Source organism: Podarcis pityusensis (assembly GCF_964106645.2).
Source record: "Podarcis pityusensis genome assembly, chromosome: 10".
Taxonomy (NCBI): Eukaryota; Metazoa; Chordata; class Lepidosauria; order Squamata; family Lacertidae; genus Podarcis; species Podarcis pityusensis.
Genome location: NC_138035.1, coordinates 4,861,885 through 4,877,316, shown reverse-complemented (window position 1 = coordinate 4,877,316; position 15,432 = coordinate 4,861,885). Strand labels below are relative to the sequence as shown.

Sequence of the window (15,432 nt, the reverse complement as noted above, 5' to 3'; positions counted from 1 at the left end):
TCTTGAAGGTCCCAGGCCACAGAGAGGTTAGGCTGGCCTCAACTAGAGCCAGGGCTTTTTCGGCCGTGGCCCCGATCTGGTGGAATGCTCTGCCACAAGAGACTAGGGCCCTGCAGGACTTGACATCTTTCCGCAGGGCCTGCAAGATGGAGCTGTTCTGCCAGGCCTTTGGTCGGGGTTCAGTCTGACTCCCTCCCCCCTTTCATAAGAACATGCATGAAAGTGGCTTCCCAATTTTTTCTCACAGGCCCATATAAGTTCAGCACAAACAGTTGGGCCTGGTGAGCATTTAAGGTCCATAACCCTAATCTGTGGGTTGCCATCCAATTGGATTTTATTCTGATCCTGATCTGATTTGAGGATGTATTTTAATTGATTGTCTGATTTTATGTTAATGTATTATACATTTGATGTTAGCCGCTCTGAGCCCGGCTTCGGCTGGGGAGGGCGGGATATAAATAAAAATTATTATTATTATTATTATTATTATTATTATTATTATTATTATTAATCAGGTACTTCAATTGGCCATTTATTGTGTCGTAAAATTGCTCCAACGCCATCACTTCTCTAATCTTAGGTACCATGTCTGCATTCTCTTGCTCTAATCATCTTGTGAGGTAAGTTTTTTATCTTTGCCCCCATCTGCGCATAGGTTTCCTCCCTCACCTTTGTCACACTTCTAAATTTTTTCCTCAACTGCTCTGAGGTAATCCCAAAGCGTGTATATACTAACTGCTTGTACACCTCAAAATTTCGGGATTGTTTCTCAGTCATCTGAGCGTATAATTCGGCTAGAGGACCGCTTATCCTAGCTCTCAACATCATCATTTTATCTTCCTCTCTTACTTGAAAATCGTGACAGGCCCTCTCGAAGGATACTAGAAAGGCTTCTGGGCTATCCTTATCTCTAAACTCAGGAAAGCGTTTTAAATCTATCTTCATTTGATTCTGTCCATCGGTGTTATTACTATTATTACTATTTTCTAAAACCGTTAATTCCAACCGTCTCATCTCTAACTGAAACCGCTGCTGTTCCCTTTCCTGCTCAGTCCTCAATTTTTCTTTTTCCCATTCTTGCTCAAGCCTAAATTGTTCAATTTCTTGCTCAGCTCTCAATTTTCAGCCCTCAATTTTTCTTTTTCTAATTCCTGCTCCAGCCTAAATTTTTCTTGCTCAGTTCTATTTTTATCAAGCTCTAATTTCAAGTTATATTCTTGAATTAATTTCCACTTTTCAAAATCCTCTGAAAACTGTGGAACTTCTACTTCAGGCGGGGTTTGGGTCATCTCTTCTATTCTGGTTTCTTCCCCCTGGGGATTCCCATTCTCTTCTCCAGAACTTTCATATGTGTTTTCTCTCACTGGGTGCTTGATCTTTTTGGGTGGCATTATGGCTGAGTCCGTATTTTGCACTAATTAAATAAGGGACTTTCACTCTCAGCACTGTTCCTCCCGGCTTGGCTTTCCAAGACCCTGGTCCTCAAAGTATAGCTTTAGGTTTTTTCCCCCTCTAACCTTTCAAGCTTACTTCCTCTGACCCTGAGCCTAAGCCTCCGCCAGAACAGTCTTTTGAGATCTCTTGCTCTTACTGTTATCTCGGCCACACGACAATCTGGGGTTTATCCTCCATCACACCCTCGGGCCAGGTAATCTCTTCACCGATTTACCCTGCCCCTCTCCAGGTGTATTGCTTCCCCTCACAGGCTCTTAGACTTATCAAATCCCGCCGCTGCCGCCAATTTTGTGGCGTTCATACGGAGTCCCCGGTCGTCTCACGGACTATTGACCCGTACACCACTAATCCGCTGCCACCAACCAGGTCCTCCCTGGTAAAATCACTTCAGTCTCCGTCAGCTTTTCAATTAATAAAGAAGAGTGTATTTTATTTCAGACATAAAACAAAACTTGTACAGCATTCCAAACAGTGTTCCTCTTTACTTTCTTAGTCTTATGTTCCTCTCTCTATCTCTGCTACCTCCCCACACTCAAGGACCAACTGCCCTAACTGTCTCTCTATAACCAACTGCCTTTCTCAACCAGCCAACCCACTCAAACCAGCCAACTACCCACCCACAACTCCCAACGAACTAACTAGCAGAACTCCTCCCAGAACCAGTTTTATAGACCCACTGACTCCACCCCCCGGGTCCTGTCTGTGCAACCTATTTAACTATTTCCCCTCCAGCACTCTCTCATATATGGTAACGTCACAGGGGGACACACAAATGAGCAGCGCAACAGTAAAATCGGAAGCTCGGGACTCAAAACGGAGCATGTTTGGCTTCTGAGGCAAAGTTCACAAACCGGAACACCTACTTCCAGGTTTGCAGCATTCAAATTTGAAATATACTTGGAGTCGAGAGTGGATTTCATGCTCTTTATTCAGCTCATAGTGGTAAGGAGGAAATGGAAGTTCCCCCAGAATGTCTGCTTTATAGACATTATGGGCCCCACGTGATTGGCTAATTTCGGGATTCACCTGTAGGCCAATCAGGTTGTGGATTCACTTCCACCTGGAGCTGGATTGAGTGGCTCCTGTGGACCAATCAGATTGCTGCATTCTGAATCCTATTGTTCTAGGACCAATCAGACTGCTGCCTTTTGGATCCTATTCAACTCAGTACATAACAAAATTCCAAGTTGTTCGTGAACTAAGCTGTTGAAAAACCAAGGTACCACTGTATTGCCAGTACAATATTCAATCTTGAGCCAGATTTTTAAGAGATTTCATAGGAAGTCCAGCTGCATAAAACTCATTCTTTTCCTTTTCTTTTCTTCTTAGGACCTCTGCACAAAATTTGGCACCAATGGTCACCTTGCCTCTATCCTTGATGTGGAAGAACTGCATTTCTTGGCTAAAATCATTAAACAGTCAAAACACGAACATGTCTGGATCGGATTCTCTGACCTAGATTTTGTGAGTCCCCAAGGCTTTCTCCTCCCCCTCCGTCTGCACTGTCAGAGCTGATAATAAAATAATTCAGTGGGGAGGCTGTTCTATGAAACTTCCCCGGTTGATGTCTTTTAGATGTTAAGGGCAGCAATTCCTACCTGCCAAAGACACATTTCCAAAATAGCATGCGAACATTATGTGAAAATTGAAAGTCAACTGAGGAACACCTGAGAATACAGTCACTTCCGTTGCTCATTCTTGTTTTAGTTTTTGACTGCAAATGGGTACCCCTGTTTGGATGCTATTCTTCTGGGCACTCAAAGATCTCCTAGATGGGGAGCTGAACTGTGCCTGGTTTCCCCATCACCACCACCTTCCCTGCTTCCTCCTCCATTCCAACTATCCAACCATCCCAAGTTGAGAAGGAAGATCTGAAGGGGAATCCTGCATGACTTAGTATGCCCAGAGATGGAAGTGAGTTTCCTCTGGCTGGTGGTGGAGAGTGTAAAGGACATACGAGGAGAGCATTCTCAGCATTCAACATGTTGTTATTTAGTCATTTAGTCGTGTCTGACTCTTCGTGACCCCCTGGACCAGAGCACGCCAGGCACTTCTTTCTTCCACTGCCTCCCACAGTTTGGTCAGACTCATGTTTGTAGCTTCGAGAACACTGTCCCACCATCTCGTCCTCTGTCGTCCCCTTCTCCTTGTGCCCTCCATCTTTCCCAGCATCAGGGTCTTTTCCAGGGAGTCTTCTCTTCTCATGAGGTGGCCAAAGTCTTTGAGCCTCAGCTTCAGGATCTGTCCTTCCAGTGAGCACTCAGGGCTGATTTCCTTCAGAATGGAGAGGTTGGATCTTCTTGCAGTCCATGGGACTCTCAAGAGTCTCCTCCAGGAGCACCATAATTCAAAAGCATCAATTATCCGGTATTCAATATACTTGACCACAAAAGAGTCGTGGTGGGTGTCAGCATCGCCCTAGAGCCAGTGCACCAACTGGACTCTTGCACCTCAACCCCGACTGGGCTAGGCGAGCTGGGTAGCACCGCCAGAGACCTCCTTTCTCACAGGAACAGGTCACAGTGCTGTGGACTCACAGCTTAGAGCTGAGAGCACCGGATTCACTGTCTCAATAATACAGTCGTTGCGCAGCAGAGTTTTGCAGAGTCTTGCAGAGTATAAACCACTCGGAGAGCAGCTCTGTAGAATATCTTCCTTTTATTCTGTAACTACAACTATGATACAAAACTATATACAGAGCTGAATATTCTAAGCATAAATCAATGCTACACTGAGAGTCTGCAGCTGCTCTTAGCAGCAACCTAATCTCTAGGATCTCCAACACTCTCACTCTCTCCGATACACTGACTGACTGACTCTCTCTCTCACACACACACAGATATGTTGCTGGGCAGAACAAGTAGATAGGCAGGACACGCCTCCTTCTCTCTGGAGAGTCAGCAGAAGCCATCAGGAGATGATCAGGAGATTCTTGGGTATGGGAGGGGTGAAATCTCCTCATCCTCCCCCATTTCATCCGACCATTTCAAGAATCTTTAACATAACTGCAATTTACACAAACACTCCAAAAGTTGTTCTCTGCTTACAACCTTGGTTAACATATCTGCAGGTATCTCTTTTCCCGGCATATAAAACACTTTTACAATACCATTGAATAAGCAGCTTCTAGAAAAATCTTCACACACATTTCTTCCTCTCAAATGCAAATTGACATTTCTAATTAGGCAGATTTTGAACAAACCACTTTTCAGAACTCAAATACACGCTTTCCTTCAAATATCAGGTAAGGAAATAAATAAAGCATTTTGTGCTACTACTCTCAGCACACTTCATGCTTGGTTTAAAAACTCCACCAGAGTTGCTCGTGACCGCAGTCTTTGCAAACTCTTCAGAAAACCTTTTCGGTGGTACACCCTTGGTTGTTCTCTCGGACCTGCGCAGAACTCTCTGATCCTCTTGTTCTGGTGCTTCCTCCTCTTTGGGAGAATGGGGAGCTAAAGTATATGAAGCTGCTAAGTCTGAGTCAGCGTCAGACTCACCTGAGGCTTTTGGGCTCTGATAATCTGTGCCATCATCTGGAACTACATTGGCATCAGGATTATCACCACCAACAACACTTGCCTCCCTCTTAACTTTCTTTGCCCCTTTTGCACCATCATCACAAATGGGATGATACTGAAAAACGCCAACTTTGTCCCATTGTGGATTGTCATCAATACTCCTGGTCAACCTTATGGTTTTCGTGTCTGTGATCAGAACACGATAAGACCCTTTCTCATATCCTAGGAAAATACCATGTTCTCCACGCTTGCTCAGTTTGTCACCCTGTGAGGTGTGCACCCAAACCTCCGAACCAAATTTTTAAAAATGCTTTACACATGGCTTTCTTCCGTGAAGCATCTCATATGGGGTGCAATTTATACTAGACTGGTACCTCCTGTTATACACATGACAGAAAAACGAAAGAGCTTCAGCCCAAAAAGGATTGGGCAGCCCTGAATCATGTAACAGCGTTCTGATTCCTTGCTGCAGAGTCTGGTTTACTCTCTCACATAAACCATTCTGCCAGGGTGATCTGGGCGTGGCTGTCCTATGCTCAATGCCCTGTTCAGAAAGAAAACTCTCAAACTCTTCTGAACAAAACTCTCCACCCCTGTCTGTGAAAAGACAACGTACATTCTCATTATGTACATTTCTGAGCCATTTACAAAACTGGCGAAACTTGGTAAAGGCTTCAGCCTTTTTCTGCAGCATATAGACCCAAACATATTTCGAATAGGAGTCTATCAGAACCATGAAAAACCTTGAATTGCCTCTAGAGAGCGCTAGAGGCCCCACTAAGTCTGCATGAATGACTTCATATGGTTTCTTGGCCTCTCTCCCAGACTCTGTACCTTTGGGAGCTTGCCTTGCCTTACTCTCTGCACAAGAAACACATTTCATGTGGTAGGGACATTCTTTCAACTTCATACCCTGAACCATATCAGGCATTTTTGCCACAGCCTGGAAATTCAAATGACCATAAACGCGATGGTAATAATGAATACATTGGTCATGCAACTTCTCATTCTTATCTACAGTTTAATTGCAACACTTTTTCTCAGTAGCTTCTGCAGTGCCTGTACCTGAAACAAAAGGCAATTGGTACAATCCATTTACACATTTTGCATACAGAATGAGCTTGCCATCTCTAAGAATTTCACAGCGAGATTTAGCAAACACCACCTTAAACCCTTGACGATCAAGCTGGGAAACACTCAACAAATTGTCCTGAATATCAGGCGCATACAGGACATTCTTAATAGTTGCATTCAGGCTCTTTAAGAACACAGTTCCCTGAGCCACACTCGTGAGAACTGTCCCATCTGCTTGATGAATTTCTTTCTCTTGCTTCTCAAGCTGAACAAAGAGATTCTTATCTTTGGCCACGTGGTTTGAACAGCCAGAGTCGACCACGAAGAAACTCCGCCCACGTTGACTGGAACAGCGAGAGATCAAAGCCTTTGAAGTAGCAGGTGCATGGGGATTTCGTCCTCCTCCCCCTCTGCCTCTGAAGTTTCCCTTCTTCTTTGAAGACTTCTTACACTGGAAACTCAAATGGCCTTGTGCTCCACACGAAAAGCACCGCTTCAATTTCAAAGCTTTAACAGCAGCAGTTTCACTTTCACTTTCCCCTGCTGAAGACTCAGGCACATTTTCAAGCACATTTTTAACAGCACCATTGTCCCGGGTTTCTCTAACAGCCTGTCTGCGATCCCACTCATTCAAGAGCACGCTAGACACATAATCTTCTGTTAGCCGGTCAGAAGGCATTGTGGAAATCTGGGCAGCCACTCCATCATAAGACTCATCTAGGCTATTGATCATTAGCATTGCAAATACAGCCTCTGAAATAGCCAGGTCTCGCTGAACAAGGTCCTGTCTGAGACGCTTTAATTGAGATAGATGGCTAGGCAAATCACCACCTTTCTCCAACTGCAGCCTGCACAGCTTCTTAAAGAAAATCACACTGGAACCAGCATTCTGCCTCAGATGCATATCTCTCAACTTATGCCAAACAGCTTGTGCAGTCTCTTGACCCTCTAAGTTCACCAGCAAGTGGTCTGAAACACTCAAAACAATTGTCCCTCGGGCTTTCATGTCTGCAGCATGCCATTCAGCCCAATCATCATCATCCTTATCTGGAGGGTCATCTTCTATCGTGTGAAATAGCTTTTCCCTCTGTAAAAGCGCTTTCATCTTTACTTGCCAAACTGCATAGGTTTCAGGCGTGAGGAGAGGAAAGGACAGAGCCATCTGGCCAGAATGTGCACAGGCCATGTCTGCTATTACTTAGAGCAAGACACTTCCCTCGTGCAACACAGATAAAGCCTTGACTCCCTCAGCCACTCTCTCTCCCACTCAGAGCGCAATTAACAGGCAAACAGGGATGCTATCTTCTTCCTTTGGCAGTCAGCAACATACCTCCATAAATCAAGCAGCAGCAAGAGCAACAGCGGCAGCTTGAACACTCTGCTCCAAAACAGCTCTGCTTCTGGGCACCGCAAATCAGTCCAGCATGCAGCGTCCGTTCCACCGTCCGGCAATCAGCAACAGAAACCTCTGGCGACTGGGACGCCTGGGACGCCTGGGATGACTGGAACAACGCCAGGTCAGACGACTGGAACAACGACTGGGCCCATAACCGATGTCAGCATCGCCCTAGAGCCAGTGCGCCAACTGGACTCATGCACCTCAACCCCGACTGGGCTAGGCGAGCTGGGTAGCACCGCCAGAGACCTCCTTTTCCCACAGGAACAGGTCACAGTGCTGTGGACTCACAGCTTAGAGCTGAGAGCACCGGATTCACTGTCTCAATAATACGGTCGTTGCGCAGCAGAGTTTTGCAGAGTCTTGCAGAGTATAAACCACTCGGAGAGCAGCTCTGTAGAATATCTTCCTTTTATTCTGTAACTACAACTATGATACAAAACTATATACAGAGCTGAATATTCTAAGCATAAATCAATGCTACACTGAGAGTCTGCAGCTGCACTTAGCAGCAATCTTATCTCTAAGATCTCTAACACTCTCACTTTCTCCGATACACTGACTGACTGACTCTCTCTCACACACACACACACAGATATGTTGCTGGGCAGAATAAGTAGATAGGCAGGACACGCCTCCTTCTCTCTGGAGAGTCAGCAGAAGCCATCAGGAGATGATCAGGAGATTCTTGGGTATGGGAGGGGTGAAATCTCCTCAGTGGGACCCTAGCTGATGTTCTGCAACTCAAATAATCTTGTCTGTGGTTTGTTTGGGTGGAATCATCTTTCTTTCTTTGTTAATATGCTTTTTATTAGTTTTTCATTTCACATAAACAAACAAAATACAATAATGTTCCAAAATCATATACCCACTTTCTTTCTCAACGCCCTATGGAGCACTGATTTCCCTCCCTCCCTTCAGTAGGTTTTCTTACTTTAATCCCTTTCCCACAATTCCTTAATAATATCCAGTCCACGTCATAAGATTTATTTCAATCCTGCTAACGTCTTCAGATTTCTACAGTTATTACTTATCTAGTCCACAAATTTACAGTCATACCTCGGGATAAATATGCTTCAGGATAAGTATTTTCAGGTTGCGCTCCGCAGCGACCCGGAAGTAACGGACTCCGCAGCGACCCGGAAGTAACTTTACTTCTGGGTTTCACTGCTCGCGCATGCCCAGACGGTCAAAATGACATCACGCACATGCGCGGAAGCAGCAAAATGAGACCCGCGCATGTACAGATGCGCAGTCGTGTCTTACGTTCTGTTCAGGATGTGAACGGGGCTCCGGAATGGATCCCGTTCACATCCCGAGGTACCACTGTACTCCAATCTCTTTGGAACTTTGTTTCCTCCTGATTACGAATCCTGCAGGTCAGTTTTGCTAGTTCCACATAATCCACCATCTTCGTCTGCTACTCCTCCACTGTTGGTAATTCTTATACTTTCCATTTAGGCTAACAAAGTTCTGGTGGCAGTTGTAGCGTACATAAATAGTCTTTGACCTACCTTTTCTATTTCCTCTCCCATCAAGCCTAGCAAAAAGGCTTCTGGCTTTTTTGGGAAGGTATATTTGAACATCATTTTCAGTTCGTTGTAAATCAATTCCCAAAATTGTTTCATTTTTTCACATGTCCACCACATGTGGAAAAAAATCTCCATCCTTCTCTTTACATTTCCTGTTTGGGTGGAATCATCAAGGAGCGTGTTGTGTCCTTGGAAGTTTCTCCTTGTGAACTGTTCTTTCTAAAGAGCATCCCACCTCTCTTGTCCCTACAGGATGGAAATTGGGAGTGGACAGATAGCTCTCCAGCTGCATTCAAACCATGGGCTGAACATCCTGGTCTCAGGAGATGTGCCTCCTTGTTTCGCATGGATGGTAAGGGTTAGTTCTCAGAACTGGTGCTTTGGAGCTTCCATGCTTGATGCAGGGAGGTGCCAGTATTCTCTTAATTTCTACTGTAGGTATGAGATGTGCTTCTTGCCTGCTCTTAGGCCAAGAAGTCATGAGAGAAGGACTTCCTTTGGTGCCCTTTCATCTGCTTGATTGAAATATTTCTCAACTGCCTAGCATGTATCTAGCCTTCCCAAGACAACTCATATTGACTGCAAAGACCATAGCGTCCACCATAGTGTTGGCTGGGTCTCTTCTGAATGAGGAAATTCTTTGTGGCAACGATGGGGTGGGTGTGCATGTATGTGTTTTGGGGTGTGGGGTCCCACTGGCAGCCACATGCCATGGAGCCCCTGGTGTCTGCTGTTGACTCTCCCTGAGCTGGTTTCTCTTTTTCTTTCCAGGCTATATGCTATTTAGAGCTCAGCATTGCGATAAAAAATATGGTTACATTTGTGAACATGAGCCAAAGTCTGAGCCCGAGTAACCTCTCCACTCTCTCTGACTGACCCCATCAAATCTCAGAGGCTTCCATCCAACGCTGTCTTTCTACCTGTGCCTTTTTCAGAATATGACAACGTCAGAGGTGCCCTTCTGCCCCATTCCAGTGGCCCATCTCTTCCAGCATCCTGCTCTCACTGTAGCCTGCAATAGATCTAATTGAATCCTGCAAGAGTCCGCTTCCCTGGGAGCCCAGGATGAAGAACCTTTGTGGCCTTTCAGATGTTGCTTGAGCACCACTAGCATCATCCTAGACAATTGGCCATGGTGAGAGTGGGAGTCCACCAACGTCAGGAGGACAACAGTCATCTTTGAGAATTCCTGGAGAACAGGCGAAGTCCCGGCAGACTGGAGGAGCGCAAATGTTGTCCCTATTTTCAAAAAGGGGAAAAGAGAGGACCCAAATAATTACCGCCCAGTCAGTCTGACATCAATACCAGGGAAGATTCTGGAGCAGATCATTAAGCAAACAGTCTGTGAGCACCTAGAAAGGAATGCTGTGATCACCAATAGTCAGCATGGATTTCTGAAAAATAAGTCATGTCAGACTAACCTGATCTCGTTTTTTGACAGAATTACAAGCCTGGTAGATGAAGGGAACGCAGTGGATGTAGCCTACCTTGATTTCAGCAAGGCATTTGACAAGGTGCCCCATGATATTCTTGTAAAGAAGCTGGTAAAATGCGGTCTTGACTATGCTACCACTCAGTGGATTTGTAACTGGCTGGCTGACCGAACCCAAAGGGTGCTCATCAATGGTTCCTCTTCATCCTGGAGAAGAGTGACTAGTGGGGTGCCACAGGGTTCTGTCTTGGGCCCGGTCTTATTCAACATCTTTATCAACGACTTGGATGATGGACTCAAGGGCATCCTGATCAAATTTGCAGATGACACCAAACTGGGAGGGGTGGCTAACACCCCAGAGGACACGATCACACTTCAAAACGACCTTGACAGATTAGAGAACTGGGCCAAAACAAACAAGATGAACTTTAACAGGGAGAAATGTAAAGTCTTGCACTTGGGCAAAAAAAATGAGAGGCACAAATACAAGATGGGTGACACCTGGCTTGAGAGCAGTACATGTGAAAAGGATCTAGGAGTCTTGGTTGACCACAAACTTGACATGAGCCAACAGTGTGACGTGGCAGCTAAAAAAACCAATGCAATTCTGGGCTGCATCAATAGGAGTATAGCATCTAGATCAAGGGAAGTAATAGTGCCACTGTATTCTGCTCTGGTCAGACCTCACCTGGAGTACTGTGTCCAGTTCTGGGCACCACAGTTCAAGAAGGACACTGACAAACTGGAACGTGTCCAGAGGAGGGCAACCAAAATGGTCAAAGGCCTGGAAACGATGCCTTATGAGGAACGGCTAAGGGAGCTGGGCATGTTTAGCCTGGAGAAGAGGAGGTTAAGGGGTGATATGATAGCCATGTTCAAATATATAAAAGGATGTCACATAGAGGAGAGAGAAAGGTTGTTTTCTGCTGCTCCAGAGAAGCGGACACGGAGCAATGGATCCAAACTACAAGAAAGAAGATTCCACCTAAACATTAGGAAGAACTTCCTGACAGTAAGAGCTGTTCGACAGTGGAATTTGCTGCCAAGGAGTGTGGTGGAGTCTCCTTCTTTGGAGGTCTTTAAGCAGAGGCTTGACAACCATATATCAGGAGTGCTCTGATGGTGTTTCCTGCTTGGCAGGGGGTTGGACTCGATGGCCCTTGTGGTCTCTTCCAACTCTATGATTCTATGATTCTATGATTCTTTCTGTAGATCTTCTTTGTAATCTTTCAAAAACCTATCTTTATCGTTGACTGATCTTATTTTTATCTTTCTTCCTTTGTATTTAAAGGATAGGCCTTGAGGAAATTCCCACCTAAAGATAATTCTATTTCTTCTCAACAGGGCAACTAGGTCTCCGTAGTTAAGCCTTAAGTCCAAAAGATGTTTTGGAATGTCCTTAAATATCTCCACACTTGAGTCGTAAATTTCCAAAGTCTTTTGATAGTGCAGATTCAAAATTTTGTCTCTCTCCTCTTTTGTTCGAAGAGGAATCAAGCAGTCCCTCACTTTGTTCCTCCTTTGTCCTCTTCCAAGTCAAAATGCATTCACTATCTTAAATTCTTCCTTCCCCAAATCCTGTTGCCAAAAATCTGTAAATTCCTGTGTAAGAAATTCAGCCAAATTATCTTTCTCACGTTCTGGTACAGCCCTGATTCTTAGATGCCTTTGTTTCTCTTTCAATTCAATCATCGACAGTGTCAAACCGTGGTCCTCCAATTGCTTGTATACCGGTGGTATCTTCTCTTGAGTAGCAGTTGCTATATCTTTTGCTTCTTCAGCTATCTTTCGGGTCGAAGCAGATTCCTGTAATAATTTTTCAATAGACTCTGTATTGGTATTCACCTTCTGTCCCAAATTATTAATGCTTGTTGTATTCAGGTCAATTTTAACTGATGCTTCAGCTACTTGTTTATTTGTCTCAGCTACATGCTTAGCTAAATTTTCCAAAGATTCATTAAAAAAAAAAAAAGACAAAATTATAGACCGTTATCCCTCTTAAATAATGATTATAAACTCTTTGCAGATATTCTGACAAATAGATTAAAAAGTATAATAAAAGACACAATACAGTGGTACCTCGGGTTACATATGCTTCAGGTTACAGACTCTGCTAACCCAGAAATAGTACCTCGGGTTAAGAACTTTGCTTCAGGATGAGAACAGAAATCGTTTTCCGGCGGCGCAGCAGCAGCAGGAGGCACCATTAGCTAAAGTGGTGCTTCAGGTTAAAAACAGTTTCAGGTTAAGAACGGACCTCCAGAACGAATTAAGTACTTAACCCAAGGTACCACTGTAAATGAAGATAAAGCAGGTTTCCTACCGGGATGCCAAATGAAGAAGAAGAAGAAGAAGAGTTTGGATTTGATATCCCACCTTTCACTCCCTTTAAGGAGTCTCAAAGCGGCTAACATTCTCCTTTCCCTTCCTCCCCCACAACAAACATTCTGTGAGGTGAGTGGGGCTGAGAGACTTCAAAGAATGAAAGATAACATAAGAACTGTAATTGACATATTGGAGTACTTGGAGGCAAGAAGTGACAAACTGCCGGTATTACTTGTCCAGTGGCACCTTAGAGACCAACTAAGTTTGTTCTGGGTATAAGCTTTTGTGTGCATGCACACTTCTTCAAATACCTGTGTGCATGCACACAAAAACTTATACCCAGAACAAACTTAGTTGGTCTCTAAGGTGCTACTGGACAATTTTTTGTTTATTTTGACTGCGTCAGACAAACAAGGCTACCACCTGAAGCCGGTATTAATGTTTGTCAACACGGAAAAGGCATTTGACAATGTGTCATGGAATTTTATGAAAAAATGATAAAATCAATGGGCCTGGGGGAGTCTTTTAATAGGGGCACAGAAGCCATTTACAGTAATCAAAAAGCCAAACTGATTATCAACAATGGAATAACAGAAAGCTTTAAAATAACTAAGGGAACAAGACAGGACTGTCCATGTCCCCATTACTGTTTATTTTGATCCTAGAAACGTTGACAAGGAGGATAAGAGCAGATGAAGGCATAAAGGGGATAGTGGTGATGGGGAAATCATTTAAGCTAAAAGCTTTCGCAGGTGATCTTATAAGAACAACAGATAATCCATTAGAAAGTCTGCCAAATGTTTTGGAAAGAATTAATGAGTTTGGTCAGGTGGCAGGATTCAAACTTAATAAAAATAAAAATAAATTGTTGGTGAATCTCACATTTTGGAGAAGGATATCTGCAATCAAAATGAATGTGCCAATGAAGACGATTCGGGGGGGGGAGGATGCTTCAAGGAGTGGCAAAGGGATATATTGAGGTTCACCCTGATGTTGGGAAAGATGGAGGGCACAAGGAGAAGGGGACGACAGAGGACGAGATGGTTGAACAGTGTTCTCGAAGGTGCCAACATGAGTTTGATCAAACTGCAGGAGGCAGTGGAAGATAGTAGGGCCTGGCGTGCTCTGGCCCAGGGGGTCACAAAGAGTCGGACATGACTAAACGAATAAACAACAACAACCTTGAAAAACAAGATGTGGCCTTTGAAGTGCACTGTTGGTGGTGTGAACACTCTGTACCTTTACTGCAGAAGACCAGGGGCAGTTCTTCTGAAACTAACACCCGCTTCCCCCAAGTATATCAGGATGTGCTCATAACAGCCCACAAAATGCATCAGCTGGTGGGCAGGATTTCAATCTATATTCTGATTAGGCAAAGGAATGTGATGTTTCATGCTTTGTCTTATCTGCTGATGGAGAATGGATTCCTCTTGATGATGCCAACTGAGTTGCAAGAACATTTGCTGATGTTGACAACATTGGGAAAGTATACACCAGTCTTATGCACTTGTGCATTTGGATCAGAAGAGGACAGCAAGGAGGGAAGGAAGGAAGGAAGGAAGGAAGGAAGGAAGGAAGGAAGGAAGGAAGGAAGGAAGGAAGGAAGGAAGGACCCAGTGGATCAGGGGACCACACAGCCCTGCCATTCCACTTCAGTTGCACCCTGCGCAGAAGGTGATATTTCCCCCAATTCCAGATCAGGAAACTGAGTGGACAAAAATCTCACCCAGCCATTCATGATCACTCTGGAGATGTGTTTGTGGTAGAACAGACACTCTCCTTGTCCATCTCAATCAGATCTGAAGAAGGACCCCCTTTTTCTTCCTTAAAGTAAGGGAAAGAGGTGGGGCTTCATTAGCTAACACAATACACTCAAAGTAAGAGGCGCTGTGGAGAGAAGAAGCAATGGCCACATTTTGTAAAACGGATGGGCAGAACCAGCAGCACTCTTCCTACCTTCTTACTTTCTCCTTGCCTAGCATGACTCTCCTCCTCCTTGCTAATTTCCACTTCATAGCAGCTGGATATTTTTCAATCCACAGTGGCTTTCATGTGAAAGAGATCTTTCTGGACTTCTGTGTTCTGATGCAAAAGATCTCAGTGTATGATTGCGTTGAACCATTAGGCTTCCCTTGTGCTGCCAAGTGTCTCTCACCACATGCCATTGCCTACCTATCAGATTATAAATGACGCATAAACACGAGCTTCCCACCCAGGCGTAGCTCAACTGGAACACTTGAATAAGGAAGGATCAGCAGCTCAGAGAGAGAGAGAGAAGCTGAAAAACCAGGTGAGTTATCTCCCCCTTTGACTCTCCATGCTGGCCTTTGAATGGCAGCTATATCTCCAAAGTCCTATGCGGCCTAGGACCCTTGTACCTACAGGACCGCCTCTCCTGGCATGCCCTGTGGAGGACCTTAAGGTCCACAAATGACAACACTTTGGAAGTCCCAAGTCGCAAGGTGGTTAGATTGGTCTCAACTAGGGCCAGGGCCTTTTCAGTACTGGCCCCGACTTGGTGGAACGCTCTGTCCCAAGAGACTAGGGCCCTGCGGGACTTGACATCTTTCCGCAGGGCCTGCAAGACAGAGCTGTTCCGCCTGGCCTTTGGCTTGGACTCGGTTTGACCCTTATGTTTCCCTCCCCTTATGGTTTTGATTTATGGGCTACTTTTAAAACGAGGCTGCATTTTAAATT

At 44.7% G+C, this 15,432-nt stretch overlaps 1 protein-coding gene and 1 long non-coding RNA gene across 2 annotated transcripts in view; both read left to right on the top strand.

Moving 5' to 3' along the window:
* Positions 1-498: 498 nt before the first annotated feature.
* On the top strand, positions 499-10,969 carry LOC308486493. Its single transcript, XR_013991088.1, has 4 exons — positions 499-2,324; positions 2,785-2,919; positions 9,231-9,330; positions 9,750-10,969. It is a non-coding gene; the product is annotated as an uncharacterized lncRNA (long non-coding RNA).
* A 2,913-nt stretch (positions 10,970-13,882) lies between these two features.
* The window catches only part of LOC308486434 (C-type lectin lectoxin-Thr1-like), a 44,124-nt gene continuing 42,574 nt past the window's right edge, over positions 13,883-15,432 (top strand). The window contains exon 1 of the mRNA XM_081023286.1: positions 13,883-15,025. The gene's annotated coding sequence lies outside the window, so the exon portion shown is untranslated. The remainder of the gene's footprint in view (positions 15,026-15,432) is intronic.